A 16,634-nucleotide genomic window follows, 5' to 3' on the forward strand; every position below is an offset into this window, starting at 1 on the left:
CCCCCCTCCTCCCCCCTCCTCCCCCCTCCTCCCTCTGGGATCTCGAAGTACAGGGGTGGGAGGAGAGGCCCCCAGACCCTGCTGTCCCTATGCCCTACTTGCGGGACTCCTGGGCCACTGCTGCCCCCCCGGAGTCAAGTGGAAGAGGTGAGGAGCACTTGGGTCTGGCTGTCCGGCCTCACACGTGCCGTGTCTCTTGGTGGCTGATGTTCCTTTCCGGCTGGTGCAGAGGATTCCACAGGAGGCCAAGCCTGCCTGTCTGGCCTGTCCGGCCCATCCAGATCTGCAACACGAGCAGCCCCCAAAGGTCCGCTGCAGTGAGGGGAGGGCATTGCAGGGAGTTGGCCTGGGGTGGCAGGGTGACTGGTTCCATGAGCCTTTGAGTGAGCGTTCACATCCACACCTACTGTTCCTGTGGCCACTGGAGCTGCTGGCCCAGCCACCCTCTACCTGGCCCAGGTGGGAAGCAGCCTCCTCACCTGTTGTGTCCCCAAGCATCCAGCTTCAGACCTTCTGGGAGGGCCATGGCTGGCCCCTGAGCTGGCCACCCGCAGGCCTTGTCCCTGGGGTCAGAGGCAGGACCCTTAACTTCTCAGAGGGGTGGAGGGGAGTCTGTGCTTTGAACCCACTGGGCCATGTGACTCCTGCTGTGTGTGCAGCCAGACTCACCTGCTCAGGGCCGGCTGCCAGGGACCCCAGGTGTCTAAGCGTCTGCTTCTCACCGGCCACACCCCCCGCCATAGTTTCTTTTGCCTTCCTCCTAAATTTGCATGGCAGAAACTTCCTTCTACAAATATTTGCCGAGCACCCACTGTGTGCCAAGCATTGTTCTAGGCAGGGGGTTGTTCAAGACAGACTGCAGGGCAGCCAGCAGCCATGACTGCGTCTTGGACCAGGACTGCCCTCTGTCTGCGTCACCTCCTCCACCCCAGCCAGATGGCTTAAAGCTCCAGGGGGTTTTGCCTCCTTTCACCTTTCCTCCCCCTGCCCTGCCCCAGGTGTGTGCAGATGTGGGGTGACTCCATTGCCCCATTTGATTGGGACCTCCCCCCCAATGACCAGCAGAAGCCCTTTTTCTTGGCATTCCACAGCACGCTGCTCCTGCGATGTTTTGTATAAGGTAGCCTTGCTCCTTGCCTCTAACTTATTCCTGGATACACAGAGGAAGCATGCAGTCCTCTTCCATTTTGCAAGTATTTGGAGCAGTGGAGCAGGAGAGACTGACTTGCCCCACATACCTAGTCGTTTCCTAGACATTGCTGTATCCTGGTGACTTAGGGACCTGACTGCACCTGGGGCTCACCTCTCTGGGTTCTGGCTGGCACGACCCTCCTTTTGAAGGTGCCTGGAGGGTGTCTTCGTGTTTTGTTTCCTCGTGGGGGATTTTGAATTTATGTCACTGGTAGTGGTTTGGAAGCTATAGCGCCCTGTGCCGGGTTTAGCAGGATAGAGTTAGAGTGAGCTCTGGCCATGAGAGGCTGGCCTGGGCCAGGCACGGTGGCTTTCGCCTGTAATCCCAGCACTTTGGGAGGCCGAGGTGGGTGGATCACAAAGTCAGGAGTTTGAGACTGGCCTGGCCAGCATGGTGAAACCCCCGTCTCTACTAAAAATACAAAAAATTAGCCAGGCGTGGTGGCGTGCCTATAGTCCCAGCTACTCGGGAGGCTGAGGCAGGAGAATTGCTTGAATCGGGGAGGTGGAGGTTGCAGTGAGCCAGGATTGCCCCACTGCAACTCCAGCCTGGGTGACAGAGCAAGACTCTGTCTCAAAAAAAAAAGAAAGGCTGGCCAGATGGGGAGGGGCCAACCGCCCAGGCTCCAGTGGAAGGCCCCCTCCCCTTCTCAAAATGCTCCTGGGTCCCTGGTTGCCACCCTCCAGGCCAAGGCAGTGGGAGGTGCTGTGCGGGGAATTCTGGCTGGAAAAAGCAGCCGTGTAATTACAGGTACTAGAAATAGTTCTGTTTCCCTTTCAGCCCTTTCCTCCTCTCCCCCCCACCAAAGAAAACAACAACCAAAAAATCCCCCAAAAATACAAAGCTGGAAAAAGCTCTTAAACCTTCTTAGTTTAGTCTGCCGCGGCGTCCCAGGCGGTGGGCCTTAAACATTTACATTCTTCGGGCTTAGCTGACTCCTGCAAGCGTCGAGTTTCTGGGTTGGTGGCACATTCAGGGTGAAGTAAGAGCTCTTTACAGAGAAAGCATGTCTGTGTGTTGGCGCTCTAGATGGCCTGGTGGCAGGGGGTAGGCTCCAAGCTCCAGGGCCCTTTCTTGGGAGAGAGCAGATCCTGTGGGATTTCACGTTAACTTGTCCTGACCTGTTGCTCATCACCTTGGTGCCCGATGAGAAGTGTCTCAGCAGCTCTGTTCTCCAGATCTTTACTGAACACTTACTGTGTGCCAATGATTCAGCTCAGAATGGGGAAGAGGGCATTTGAGAGGCTGATGAGTCAGTGAGGGAGTCAGGAGCTCACTAATGCTGTATTTCTTCACATCTGAAACCTGGCGACCGTGAGCTTCACCATCTTTTTTTAAAAAAATATGCTGCTGATTGTCACTGTCATGTGCCCTGGACTCCAGGACCAGCCTGATGGCAGAGATCTTAAGATGTGGATCACATGACTTCGAGCCGGCAGGGGAGGAGGACTCTGAGAGGCTGGGAGGCTGGCGGGGGGCACCGCAGAGATCACAGGAGAAGCTCTGTGGCGGCAGAAGCATCTTGGGTGGTGTTTTATGGGTAGAGCGGGGCTTGGGAATATGACAGCAGCGAGATGAATATGCAGAGGCGCCATTGACAAGTGATCCTGCTCTGGGCTCTCCAGTCACCTCTAACCTTATAGGGGACAACCACGATGTCGGTTTTACAGATGGGCCACGGTACCCCCCAGTGGATGTGTACCTGGGAACCACCCTGGGCAGGTGGCGTAGATCTGTGCACTCCCTGAGCGCCCATCCTGTAAGAGGCTTGAATGGCTCTTCATTAACCACCCACATTCCCAGGACTTAGCTCCTGGTGGTCGAGGCTGGCTCCCTCTTTGTCTTGGACTCCTCTCTGTGGCTTCTCTTTAACCAGCACTTAAAAATGCACCAGGCTGAGTGGGGTACCAGCATCATCTTGTCCCATCCCCACATCATCCCCCTGAGATGGGGTTAATTTTCCTGGTTTGCAGGTGGGGAAACTGAGGTTTGGAAAGTCTCTCAGGTTATAGCCAGGTTAGGGCAGAGCCGGGATTAGAACCCAGGGTTGAAGGCTCCAACACCTGTGCCTGTCTCTCCTTTCTGAACGTTTTCAGCAACTCTCCTTTGTTATTCCTGTCCCGAGAGGCACCTGCTCACCTGCATGGCCTGCTGCCTACTGGGCTCTTGGCCAGAGGCATTGAAAGCCCTAATCTGATGGTTCATTGAGGAGAGATGGCATCATGATGAGGGCTTAGGATTCGTCGCTGATGAGTTTTCTTTCGGGCCTCTGAAAAGTGGCATCATTGCCAGACAGAGGTGGGAGGTGGGCTGGGGAGAGTCAGGCCAGGACCACCTGCAGGTTCCACTGTGACTGGAATATTCTGGAGGCTCAGGAGAGCCAGCACACAAGGTGGCAGGTGTTGGAGAGCGACAGTGACTTGGAGATTGAGTCTTGCTCTGACCGGTCTGATGGTCAGCAGAGGGAAGCACCGCCTTAGGTCACCAGACACCTCCAGCCCGCACCCGCTCCACCCGCCCGGATGCTCTTCTCAGACTCTTTCTTTTGTTGTCTGGCTGTGTCAGACGTCTGGGCTCGCAGGGAGGTTCCTGAATGGGCCTTGGAAACAGGTCACTCCCTTCCCGTGCCGCCAGCACTGACCCAGATGTGACCTTCCCCGCAGTGACAGTGTCTGGCTGTCACTCTTTGATGCTGGTGGTAGACGGGCTGGGTGGCCACCCCTCCCCAGCTCTGGCCTTCGAGGACTCTGCCATCTCCACAGCCGCCTGCCGGACGTTCCTTCGCACTGCCGTGCTGGAGAGGGGTATCCACGGGGCCTCTGTCCCAGCGCTTGGCCTTTCTGCTCTCATGGAGTGCCCTGGCTGGGCTGGCAGCTTTGAGGGTCTGGATGAAACAGACTAGTTCCCGCTGAGCCGAGGGGGGCTGTGGCTCTACTGGGCCCCTCTCTGGCCCCAGCCCCTTGGCAGGGTGCTCAGCAGTGGATGTGCCTTCTGTGGGGTCTCTGGGGACTTTCCACGTCTCCCCCTGGCTGGCTGTGGAGCCTCCCTTGGAGTCGTTGGCAGAGATCTCAGGGGATCTCAGGGTGCTCACCCTGGCACTGGGTATCAAGGCTGACCTTGAAGGTCAGAAGCCAGTGGTGGACCATGCTGCCCTCATGGCGGGGCCTGGAGCCCTGTCCACACGCAGAGGCTTCATTGGAGCTCAGTGTTTAGTCTTCGTGGAATCCAGATGTGAACAAAGTGGAGAAGGGAGGATGCCAGACGCACCTGCCCACATGGAGACGGTCTCACCCGTGACTGCCGCCGCATCTTCAGGCACCAAGAGCCCATGCTGGGCAGATTCTGGGGCTTCGGCCTTTGGAGGGCCTCCAGGTGGCTGGTCCTCCGGGCCTCAGGGAGACGATGCCATGTCATTCTGCTGCTAGCTTCCTGGGTGGTGGGGAATACATTTCTACTGCTGTCGTCCATGGACGGCAGGGGCTGCATCAGGTGGGACCTTGGAACCAGGGCCTTCTCCCATCCCTTCCTCCTGGATCCGTCCTATCTGTGGCCCATGCAAAATTCCAAGGGTCTTTTCCTACAGGAAAGAGAGCCAGGGTGCAGGCCCCAAGGAGGTGGGACATGTGCAGGTAACTACCCAGAGCTCTCCTTGACAGCCCAAACTCGGGCAGAGGAACCCGTCCTGGGGGCAGCGTACATCTCTCCATCACAGTCACACCTCTTTTCCTTTTGTTTTTATTTTGAAACAGCCTCGCTGTGTCTCCCAGGCTGGAGTGCAGTGGCACGATCTCAGCTCACTGCAACCTCCGCCTCCCAGGTTCAACAATTTCTCTGCCTCAGCCTCCCAACTAGCTGGGACTATAGGCATGTGCCACCATGCCCGGCCAATTTTTGTATTTTTTGTAGAGACATAGTTTCACCATATTGGCCAGACTGGTTTTGAACTCCTGACCTCATGATCCTCCCGCCTCAGCCTCCCAAAGTGCTGGGATGACAGGCATGAGACACCACACCCGGCAGTTCACACCTGTTTTTCTAGGTTTTTCAGTCTGTATCTTTTTTGTATGCCAGGGTGGAGACCCGTATTTCTGGTAGCTAATCACTTCTTTTTCTCTTCCAGTAAGTGGGCGCCTCTGATGCAGCTGGAATGGGCCCCAGGTGGGAGGGACTTTGTCCTTACCACCACATGGAGCCAGCACATAGTGGGACTCACAGCTCTTGGTGACATCAATGAATTGTGTCCCGATTAGCCGCTGGCGGTATGCCGCCTGCAGCTCTGCTCTGCAGCAAGATCTGCCACGATCCTGTGGCTCAGCACGTGGTAGGTCCTCATTGAGGCTGTGATGAGGACTGTGGGGGTGTCTGGTGCCTGGTGCAGGTCCCTTGCTGTCCTCCGTGGTGTCTCTCTGTGCCTCTGGAGGGTTGGTAGAGGGCTGTGGGCCCGGGACTCGGTGTGTCCGACGAGGAAGCCAGCTTGGGTAGGGAGGGGAGTCAAGACAAAAGCCTGGTTGTGCCCTCGGAGAAAACCCAAACCTGGGTTTCCCTGAGGCTGGAACTGCCAGCACCCGGCCTGTCTTGTTCCCATAAAGGGCACTTTGTGTGTGGCTCCTGGCAGGAGGCGGCGGCCAGCCAGCATCTCCTGGAGCCCAGACTCTCTCTGGGAATGAGCACAGCCACCTCCGAGCCACAGCTCGCTGTGACGAAAACCCCTGTGGCCCTGGACTTCTGAGAGCTGACACCAGCCAGACAGTTGTGTTTGGGACCAGCCTGTTTCTCGTGCCGTGGAGCCAGCATGGTCTTGTCGGATCCGGACCAGACACATTCATTTTTGGAAAACGGAGTGGGGTGGGAGAGCGGGGACACCTGGCCTGGTGGGCTGGTGGATTGGAGGCACTTTCGAGCTGGTCTGTGGTGGGCAGGAAGCCCCATCAGGAGGCAGAGACACTCACTGGCTGCTGCCTCCTGAATGGACAGCCGGTGTGGGCTCAGCACGTGGAGCCAGACGAAGCTTCCTCTGCTCCCACTGCAGGCTGGGCTTCCCCCAGCCGGGGCACTGGGCATCCAAGAAGACCTGTGCTGTGCCATCCGGCCTGAGCCAATGCCCCTGTCCCCCACCTCCGCCAGTACAGGTGGAGAGCTGTCCCCGCTCCCTGGGTCTCGCCAGCCCTGCATGCTGGGGATGGTCTGGGCTGTGTAGGATTGAGCTCTTGCCACTTCTGGGGACTGAGTTCGCAAGGAATGAGGGCCCTGGATGGCTGACCTGGGGCAGGAGAGCTTTAGATCCAGTGGGGAAGGTTCCATAGCAGGTCAGGGACAGAGAGATGGATGCCTGCCCACCTTCTCAGAAAAGTGATGTGGGAGACCCTAGGCCCTGCTTTCATGGGAGTGGCGTTTCTGCAGAGCATGGTGGTATGGGCAGGTGGCACCGTGGAACAGAGAGTCACTCAGCAGGCACGTACCGAGCACTTACTCTGTAAAAGGCCCCGAGACACAGCGTGAACAAGACCGAGTCCCAGCCCCCGTGCTCTCATGGGGGACAGGCCTTAAGTAGATAACCAAGTGAATGTCAACATTGTGAAGTACCGTGGGGAAGCTCAGAGCATGGCATGGGGGCAGAGGACGTTTGCCACTTGGGCAGTATGGCTGAAAAAGGCCTTAGTGACATGGTGACCTCGTAGCAGAGCCCTGAGGGAAGTTGGGAAACGGCCACCTGGGGCCTCAGGTTCTGTGTGCCCAGAACCAGGCAGAGGACGTGGGAAGTGCAGAGATCCTGAGGCAGGAGCTTGGCAGGTGCCAGGAACAGCCGGAAGGCCAGTGGTGCAGGCAGGAGAGCATGGGGGAAGGAGCTGACAGAGTGTCCTGGGTCCTGGCCAGGAGGAATGTGGGCTCCCTGAGGTCAGAGTGACCTGTCCCACTCCACCCCTGCATGTCCCTCAGTCCATCTGTCCCCTGGAGGTTGGCTGGGCCAGCTGCTGCATGGGGAGGTCAGGTGGAATGCTCTCAGTGGGGCTGAGTTTACTCTTCCCTGCCTTTTATTGGTTGGGGCTTTGGTGCTCATGAGAAGACTTCTTGAATAACAAAGAACCATCCCGCAGGACCCTTGGAAAGGTCTGCGTTTGTTCCCAGCACCACCCGGAGGGCTGGGCAGGTTGCTTTTCTGATCCTGTCTCCCTGTGCGGTGGAGGTAGAGACACTCGAGGCCAGTCAGACCTGACCCCGTGGAAGCTCTTGAAGGCTCTGAAGGGGCCACAGAAAAGTCAGTGGGTGTCGGAGGAGTCCCCTCACACCACCCGGGCACAGCAGCTAAAGGCATGACCAGAGGGGACGTGGAGGCGGGAGATTCACCTCATGACCACCAGGGTCGCTGTCTGCATGTGGCCAAATATTCTCCCTGGTGGTCCGGCTGGGTGGGCTCCAAGTAGGAGGTGGGGTGAGAGTCTGAGAGCCCCAGGGAGCTGGGGGGACCACAGGCCTTGCAGTGGCTCCTGTGCCACCTTCCAGAAGGAAGCCATTTGGTCAGCTGCCTCCAGAGAAAAACAGCAGCCTGATCATCAGCCGTCTTCCCTCCCACTGGCCGAGCAGACATGGTGAGCCAGCCGCTTCTGAGGGGCTTCCTCATTCCTGCAGTTTAGACTGCGTTGGATTAACTGGAAAGACTTATTGCCTCTGAGTCAAAACACAAAAATCCCCCTGAATGCACCAGGGTGTTTGCTGCCAGGGGAGCAGCTGGCGCCTTTTTTTGGTGGCAGTGGTGGGGGGGACCCTAACCCCTTCTTTCCTGCTTACAGCCCTTTCCAGTCTTCCAGATTGGAGAGGAAACTGGTCCCAAGAACCCCAGCCTCCTTGTACTGGGGGGTCGTGGCTTAGGGGCAGGCGCTCAGGGCGGGCATTGGGATGGTTCCTCATTCTTAGATGCATCTCCTGTCGTTTCCCGAGGAAGAGACGGGCACCACCCCCTATACCCACGAGCAGCGCTTCCGAGGGTCCCAGGGTGGTCCTCTAAGCCCATAGCCTCCAGAGCGGCCGCTCATAGGAAGATCCACCCCAGTGTGGGCAGAAATTGGTAGCTATTTTTATCTCATCTGGTTTCATTTCTATTTTGGGGATGTGTGTTTCGTAATGTATATAATCTATTGATACAGAAGCATGTGAGTATCACATATGCATGAGTGTGTAAGTCTTCGGCCGGCACATGCTTAAAAGTCGATCGCCAGTCAGAGAATGATAGCTACTGGAGATGGGGTTCTGGTGTGTGAAGGGAAGGGGGTGTCACCGGGGGTCCGGGAAAGGCTGCACCATGGGGAATGCACCTTACAAGGCAGAGCAGGCGGACGGGGAGGGCAGGGTTGGGCACGGGCTGGGCAGACAGCGGCATCTGAGCACTTGTCTGTGTTTGAAGAGCCGCTGGCCCCCCCAGTGCACCCGGATCCAGGCACTTGAGTCTTGGGGGAGTTTCGGGGAGAGATTTGACCCCTGTTTCTTCACCATTTCCCAGGGTCTCAACCACGATGAGCACACTTTAAGGGCGAGATGGTAACTGTTGAGGCTTGGTAGACCACATGGTGTCTGCCGAAACGACTCAGCTCTGTTTGGAGCATGAAAGCAGCCACAGACAACATGTAAACCGTGAGCCTGGCTGTGTGCCAATAAAGCTTCACTTCCGGAAGTAGACGGCGGGCCACGTTTGGCCTCTGGGTGTGATTTGGCCAACCCTGGTCTAGATTTAAGAGGATGGGCCCTAATGGGGCCTAGGACCAGCCTCAGTTTCTCACCAAAGTGCAGGCCACTGTCTTTGGATTCGTGGAGTGTGCCAATCACACTTAGGCTTTGGGAGGATTTCGGGGGCACGGCGTGGACTTTTCAGAGAGTTTGCTTAGCTGGAGCAGGTGATACACAGCCATTATATCACATGGTAAACATCTCAGCTCTGCCACACACCGTGACACCCCCTCCTTTAGAGCCAGATGAACACACTGTGTGGAGGATTCCGTACAGGGGCCAAGGGAGGAGGCGGCGCCTGGCTCATCAATAGAATCTTGAGGCCGCCGAGCCAAAGACATTCGGAGGTCCCCTAGACTGTCATCTCTCATGGTGTTCGCAAAGATGTGCTCCAGGAAGAATGTCCCTGTTCTTCAAGTTTGGGAACTGCTACAGTTGAACAGAACCCTTGAGTTTCTGCCCTGCAGGACTTCCCAGAGCCTTTAAGATGCTGATGCACTTTATGACTCTCTAGAAGGGGATAAATGTTTCCCCCCACTCAGAAATGATTTCAAGTGCTTTAAGACTCTGTCAAGGCCACTTTGGGGAAGAGCTGATTTCTTTCAACGCTTTATTTTATAAACAGGGACTCTAAGGCCCAGAGAGGTAAACGTCTCATTCGGGGTAACCCAGAGGCTGATGAGCGAGTTGGGATGAGTGTTGAGCTCCCGCTGACTGCCTCCCTTCTGGCCTGGGAGAGCCAGGGAGTTGACCCCAGGTTGCACGTGCTGGGTTCTAGGTAGTGCTTCTGGGCACACGAAGGTGGTTTTGTCCTAAGAATACCCTGCATCCTTTCACCTAAAGCCCACTCTGCGTCGGGGCTTCCCGGCACTGCTGTGGCACCGTTGCCATAGGGCAGGGGAATTGTCCATGTGGGGCCTGTGCCGGGCATTGCTGGGTGTTTAGCAACATCCCTGGCCCCCACCCACCAGATACCACCCCACATTGTGACCACCAGACGTGTCTCCAGACATTGCCAAATGTCCTGGAGTAGAGAAGGGAGGGTGGTAAAATCACTCTGGTTGAAAACCACTGCTCTGCCCAGGCACGGTGGCTCACATCTGTAATCCCAGCATTTTGGGAGGCTGAGGCAGGCAAATCACAAGGTCAGGACATCAAGACCAGCGTGGCCAACATGGTGGAACCCCATCTCTACTAAAAGTACAAAAATTAGCTGGGTGTGGTGGTGTGCGCCTGTTGAGGCAGCTAAATCAGGAGGCGGAGGTTGCAGTGAGCCAAGGTGACGCCACTGCACTCCAGCCTGGTGATAGAGCAAGACCCCATTTCTTTTTTTTTTTTTTTTTTTTTTTTTTGTGGCGGGGTTTCACTTCTGTTACCCAGGCTGGAGTGCAATGGCGTGATCTCGGCTCATCGCAACCTCCGCCTCCTGGGTTCAGGCAATTCTCCTGCCTCAGCCTCCTGAGTAGCTGGGATTACAGGCACATGCTACCATGCCCAGCTAATTTTTTGTATTTTTAGTAGAGACAGGGTTTCACCATGTTGACCAGGATGGTCTCGATCTCCTGACCTCATGATCCACCCGCCTCGGCCTCCCAAAGTGCTGGGATTACAGGCTTGAGCCACCGCGCCCGGCCCCGAGACCCCATTTCTAAAAAAAGAAAAGAAAAGAAAACCACTGCTCTGCCCTGATAGGGGTGGACCCTGCGCTTGCTGGAATTTGTCAGTCAAGGGCAGAAAGACTTGCCAGAGCTCTGGCAGATGTGTAGGAGTTTGCGTGGGGGGTGCGGTGGCGGGGAAGGCCTCCCAAGGGGGAGACTTGAAGACACCTGAGGGCAGTTGTACGAAGCAGTGCAGGTGGGTCAGTCTGCCTGGAGCTCAGGTGCCGCCAGTTGAGGGGTTTGTGGGTGGGGGAGACACAGCTGGAGAGGGAGGAAAGGCAAGATCCTGGATGGGTGGACAGGGGTGGGAGTCTCAGTCCAGAAACTTCATGCTGAGGGCTTGAGGGCAGTGATGGGGACATCAGGGGAGGTGGCACACGGTGGTGGGTAGGTCAGGTGAGAGGGTCCCAGGAAGGGAGCAGGGGAGAGAGCATTTGGGAAGATGGGCGGGGCCGCCCATCAAAAGAGAGTGCTGGACAGCTGACCAACATGGTGAAACCCCATCTCTACAAAAAAAAATGCAAAAATTAGCCATGGTGGCATGTACCTATAGTCCCAGCTACTCAGGAGGCTGAGGCAGGAGAATCCCTTGAACCAGGATGGGGGAGGTTGCAGTGAGTGGAGATCGAGCCACTGCACTCCAGCCTGGGTGACAGAGTGAGACCTCGTCTCAAAAATAACAACAGCAGCAACGACACAGGAAGTTAGTGCTGGAGTCCAGGAGACCTCCCAGGCCTCCGCCTTGGACAAATGGCGGTGGGCCGTGGAGATGGTGGGCTTGGGTGTGGAGGTAGAAGAGAACATTCTGTGGGTAGTGTGACTCTACAGACACTTCTTCTCAAAACTTTCATACTGTGAGGCTGCTGGAATCTTTTCTGGGACTGATTCCTAGAGCCCAGGGAGAAAACTGCTGTAGATGACAGGACAGCGGGTCCAGAGTGGCTCAGGAGCAGGTGACCACACAATTTTGCAAAGAGGAAAAGGGAACCGTGACCATCCGCATGGGTCTCTTACCTCCATTCCGAGGACACAGGGTGTCTCTTCTCACTGTAGTTTGTTGGAGATTGGTGGCTTAAATACTTGCTAGTGCTTGCTCATCGAGAAGAATCTGAATGACTCCTGATATGTACACATAAAGATGTACCAGACCAGGCATGGTGGCTCAGCCTGTAATGCCAGCACTTTGGGAGACTGAGGCAGGCAGATCACTTGAGGTCAGGAGTTGAAGACTAGCCTGGGCAACACACTTAAACCCATCTCTACTAAAAATACAAAATTAGCCAGGTGTGGTGGCGCATGTCCATAATCCCTGCTACTTGGGAGGCTGAGGCAGGAGAGTCATTTGAACCCAGGAGGCGGAGGTTGCAGCCAACCAATATCATGCCACTGCACTCCAGCCTGGGCAACAAGAGCAAAACTCCATCTCAAAAGATAATAATAATTACTATTATTATTATAAAGATTTGCCAATCTGTCATCCTACCACCCCAAGGGAACCACAGTAATACCTGCCAGCTGACCCTGTGATGCGGATACACGTATCCCTAACTTCACGACATGTTCAGGGGAGTATTTTGGGTTTGCCTATACCCTTCCCTTTCTCCTCTCCTTCCTCTCTCCCTTCCCAAACTGATGTCCTTCTGAACATTTCTTTTAAAAATAGTGGTAACATATACAAAAAGATAAAATTTACCATCTTAACCATTTAAGACATGCAGTTCAGTAACATTGAGTATGTCCCTGGATTGTAGGCTGATTCCGTTGTGAGTTTTTTGAGGAACCACCCGGCTGTGTCCAGCAGCTGCGCCATTTCGCATTTCCATCAATGATACACAAAGGTTCCAGTTTCTCCACATCCTTGCCAACACTTGTAATTTTCTGGGTCTTTTTTTACATACTTAAAAAAAGCAACAACATAAACCTTTTATGGAAGGATGATGCACCCAGAATAATTTCACACTCCCTGCCAGCACCGACCCGTACGTCTGCATCTCGGGGATGCCACTGTTTTATTAGCCTGGGCTCTCCTTTCATGTTCTCTCCTGCTCTTCCTGCTGAATGCTTGTGGAAATGTCTCTGGGCTCACTGATGTGGTTCCACCTCGTCTTTTTAATTGCTGCGTAACGATGGTTCATGGTGCGATGCACTTGATTTGGAGTGGCAGGAAGTGGCCACACCTCTATCGTAAACACCATTTATGGATCTCCTTCTGCTACTGGTGCTCTTGTTCTTTTTTTTTTTTTGAGATGGAGTTTCACTCATTGCTCAGTGGCGCGATCTCGGCTCACCGCAACCTCTGCCTCCTGGGTTCAAGCGATTCTCCTGCCTCTGCCTCCTGAGTAGCTGGGATTACAGGCACGCGTCACCATGCCCAGCTAATTTTTTGCATTTTTAGTAGAGACAGGATTTCTTCATATTGGCCAGGCTGGTCTCGAACTCCTGACCTCAGGTGAGCTGCCTCAGTCTCCCAAAGTGCTAGGATTACAGGTGTGAGCCACCACACCCGGCCGGCGCTCTTATTCTTACGGGCTCATGCTCCAGGGGTGGAATTGCCGGATCAGTTGCCCATTCATTTCCCCAAAGCTGCGGGATTCAGATCCCACAGCCACGAGGGTACTTGTTCTCCACTTCCTGTAGGCAGAAGGCACCGTCTCTATACTGACTCTGTAGCAACCCGGAGGGTGCAACATACGTGCGATCTCACTGCTGCTTTTCTTTTATGTCCCTTTGTCTCCTTGGGAGGTTGAGCTGCTTTTCCTGCAAGTTTACTTACTGTTTGCATTTACTTTTTCTCTGTATTGTCTGTTCCAATCCTCTGGCTGTGGTGCAATAAAAGGTCCAAAAACAAACGTGTCAAACTGTTGACAGCTTGAATGTTAAAAATACGTGAAGTTTTTATACGTGTTTGAATTACAGATCTTCAAAATTAAACCCTCAGCCAGGAGAGCTGGCTGATGCCTATAATCCCAGCACTTCAGGAGGCCAAGGTGGGAGGACTGCTTGAGTTTGAGAGCAGCCTGGGCAACATAGTGAGACCCCAACTCTACCCCTCAAAAAAAAACTCAGTGATTTTAGGAAGACTTGTTTGAGTGTGCTGAGATGTAAGAGACTTGGAGACGCTTCCAGTGGCCTCGCCAGTGATGACCTGGGCGATGAGAGTGAAGGTGGGATTGAGCCATTATGGAGGGAGGAATTTACAACATTCAGCTGGGCACAGTGGCTCACGCCTGTAATCCCAGCACTTCGGGAGGCTGAGGCAGGCGGATTACGAGGTCAGGAGATTGAGACCATCCTGGCTAACATGGTAAAACCCCATCTCTACTAAAAATACAAAAAATTAGTTGGGTGGTGGTGTGCACCTGTAGTCCCAGGTACTCGGGAGGCTGAGGCAGGAGAATCACTTGAACCAGGAAGGCGGAGGTTGCAGTGAGCCAAGATCGCACCGCTGCCCTCCAGCCTGGGCTACAGAGCGAGACTCCGTCTCAAAAAAAAACAAAACAAAAAAAAAAAACAAAGAAAAACACAACATTGGGCGCTAATGTGGGAAGCCAAGAAGAGGAGGAATCCAGGGAGACGGGTTTGAACCTGGGTGAACTGGAAGTCAATGACAGAAATTGGCAGCAATGTGGAGGGTGGGAGGAGGCTGTTCAGGCGACAGGGGATGTGTGAGTCGGGGGCAGGGTCACCGCTGGGAAGATGCTATTTGATGGACAGGTCAAGTTCGCAGGCAACAATCCCTGGGGTCACGAGAGCAAAGGAGCCCACGGAGGGAGGCCCTGTACAGGGAGAGACCCCCAAAAACATCTGTTGTGTAAGGAACAGGAAGAACGGCAGAGGAGCTGCGACAGAACCTTAGAGAGTGAGTCACATACTGTCACAAAACTAGGAGCATTTCAGGTCAAGGGCATGGTATTTTCAGACACGGTTGAGAGGCAGAGAGGATGCTTGTTTTTTGGTCCCATTCAATTTATCGATTAGGAGGTCATGATCTTGGAAGAGCAGTTTTCCTGCAGGTGCCAGGCCTGAAGTCAGCTTGAGCTGGCTCTGCAGCCTTAGCACGTGAAGGGTGACGGAGACCACAGGAAGTGTGGCGGACGCAGGAGAGGGCATCTGCCGCGGGTGGTCCTCCGTGGGTGGTCCTGGCACCTTGGAACCATCCTGGGCTCCGTGGCTGAGGCTTGGTTTCAGTGCTCTCCACCAGCAAGTGCTGATTGAGCTCCTGCCCTCGTAGGCTGCGTCAGGCACCAGCAAACCCCCAGGGTCCAAGAATCGGCCTCCCAGGTACAAACTCCAGGGGAAAATGGCGAGAAACATGGAAACACCTCACCTTCTTCGGTGGGAACCTTGGTCCACCCTATTCAGTGTCTGCTCCCAGAGGGACCAGCACAGCCTGTGTCGCTTCCCGGACAGCAGCCTGTCCCCACTTCTTAGCCATTTAGGGCTTGCACTTAAATGCATTTATCTCCTTTTTCAAGTCCACCTCTACTTCCAGTTCTGTCTTATTGTCAGCTTTTTTGTTTTTCTTTTTTGAGGTGGAGTCTTGCTCTGCCGCCCAGGCTGGAATACAGTGGCGCAATCTCGGCTCACTGCAACCTCCACCTCCTGAGTTCAGGTGATTCTTTTGCCTCAGCCTCCCAAATAGCTGGGACTAAAGGTGCACGCCACCACATCTGGCTAGTTTTTGTATTTTTAGTACAGACGGGGTTTCGCCGTGTTGGCCAGGATGGTCTCAGACTGCTGACCGCAGGTGATCTGCCCGCCTCGGCCTCCCAAAGTGCTGGGATTACAGGCATGAGCCACCCCCCCCAGCCCTCCTTGTCAGCTTCCTGAAGCGCCTATGGTGTGAGCCTGCCGTGCACAGCCTCCTCCAGTGTAGGCTGACCCTCAAAGCGGCCCAGGGAAGAGCACAGTCCTCTTTTTTTTATTCCAATGGTAAGGAAAGAGGTTGGCAAAGAGGCCCGAGGAGGCTACGAGCCAAATAAATCGTGACATTCTCCCTCTGCCCAGCTGGTTTTCCTCTCCAGCGTGGCTCCTGGGGAAACAGCTCAATGTAGAGAGAGGACCTGGCTGCCGGCCAGCTTAGAGGCAGGTGGCCTGGCCGGGGGTGCTCAGCTGCATTCCTTCACACCTTTCCCCATTCGTCCCAGTAGCGTGAGGACAGAGGGACTCCTTTCATCACCTAATCTTCATGCCTTGGGTTTTTATTTCTTGAATAAAACAAAGCATTTTCAATTGTAGCAAATACATACAACATAAAATTAACATTTTATTTTATTTTTTAATTTTGTAGACAGAGCCTTGCTCTGTTGCTGAGGCCAGAGTGTGGCGTGTGGTGTCAGCTCAGTGCAACCTCCGCCTCCCGGACTCAAGCCATTGTCCTGCCTCAGCCTCCCGAGATGCTGGGATTACAGGTGCCTGCCACCGCACCCAGCTAATTTTTATATTTTTGGTAGAGACGGGATTTCACCACGTTGGCCAGGCTGTCATCTCCAGAACCTTCTTATCTTCCCCACTGGAAACTCTGCCCGTTAGTCACTCCCTCCCCGTTCCTGCTCCCCATGGTCCCTGGCAACCACCATTCAACTTTCTGTCTCTGTGGATCTGATCAGCTTGGATACCTCATGTAAGTGGAATCATGTGAAGTATTTGTCTTTTTGTGACTGGCTGACTTTACTTCATATAACATGTTCAAGGTTCACTCATATAGCGTGTCAAAACGTCCTTCCCTTTGAAGACTGAGTAATACTTCATCGCAGGGACGGGCCTCATTTTGCTTCTCCGTTCATCCGTCCATGGACACAGGTTGCTTCTACCGTTGAGCCATCGTGAACACGCTGCTGTGAACGTGGCTGTACAAATGTCTGTTCGAGGCCCTGCTTTGCACGTATTTGAGTGTATACCCAGAAGGGGCTTTACTGGGTCACATGAGTGATTCTGTCTTGAGTATTTTGCCATATTGTTTTCTACAGGGCCTGTAAAACGCACCATTTTGTAAAATGGTAGATTTTCATTGGGTAATCTTTAAAGTATCTTTGTGCTTTAAAGGAATGTTGTGGAGCCAGGAG

The 16,634-nt window shown here is 54.4% G+C and overlaps 1 protein-coding gene and 1 long non-coding RNA gene across 2 annotated transcripts in view; one reads left to right on the plus strand and one right to left on the minus strand.

Annotated features, from left to right (window-relative positions):
- Window positions 1–5,214, minus strand: part of LOC116566253 — a 21,092-nt gene extending 15,878 nt beyond the window's left edge. Inside the window, exons 1-2 of the long non-coding RNA XR_004275816.1 lie at window positions 5,204–5,214; window positions 894–903 (exon numbers count right to left, since the gene is read on the minus strand). This is a non-coding gene — a long non-coding RNA (uncharacterized LOC116566253). The remainder of the gene's footprint in view (window positions 1–893; window positions 904–5,203) is intronic.
- Window positions 1–16,634, plus strand: part of SPSB1 (splA/ryanodine receptor domain and SOCS box containing 1) — a 79,334-nt gene that overhangs the window by 25,742 nt on the left and 36,958 nt on the right. The gene's annotated exons all lie outside the window — the stretch shown is intronic.

Source organism: Sapajus apella, unplaced genomic scaffold (assembly GCF_009761245.1).
Source record: "Sapajus apella isolate SASKATOON/1434 unplaced genomic scaffold, GSC_monkey_1.0 scaffold43, whole genome shotgun sequence".
In the NCBI taxonomy this organism is placed as follows: Eukaryota; Metazoa; Chordata; class Mammalia; order Primates; family Cebidae; genus Sapajus; species Sapajus apella.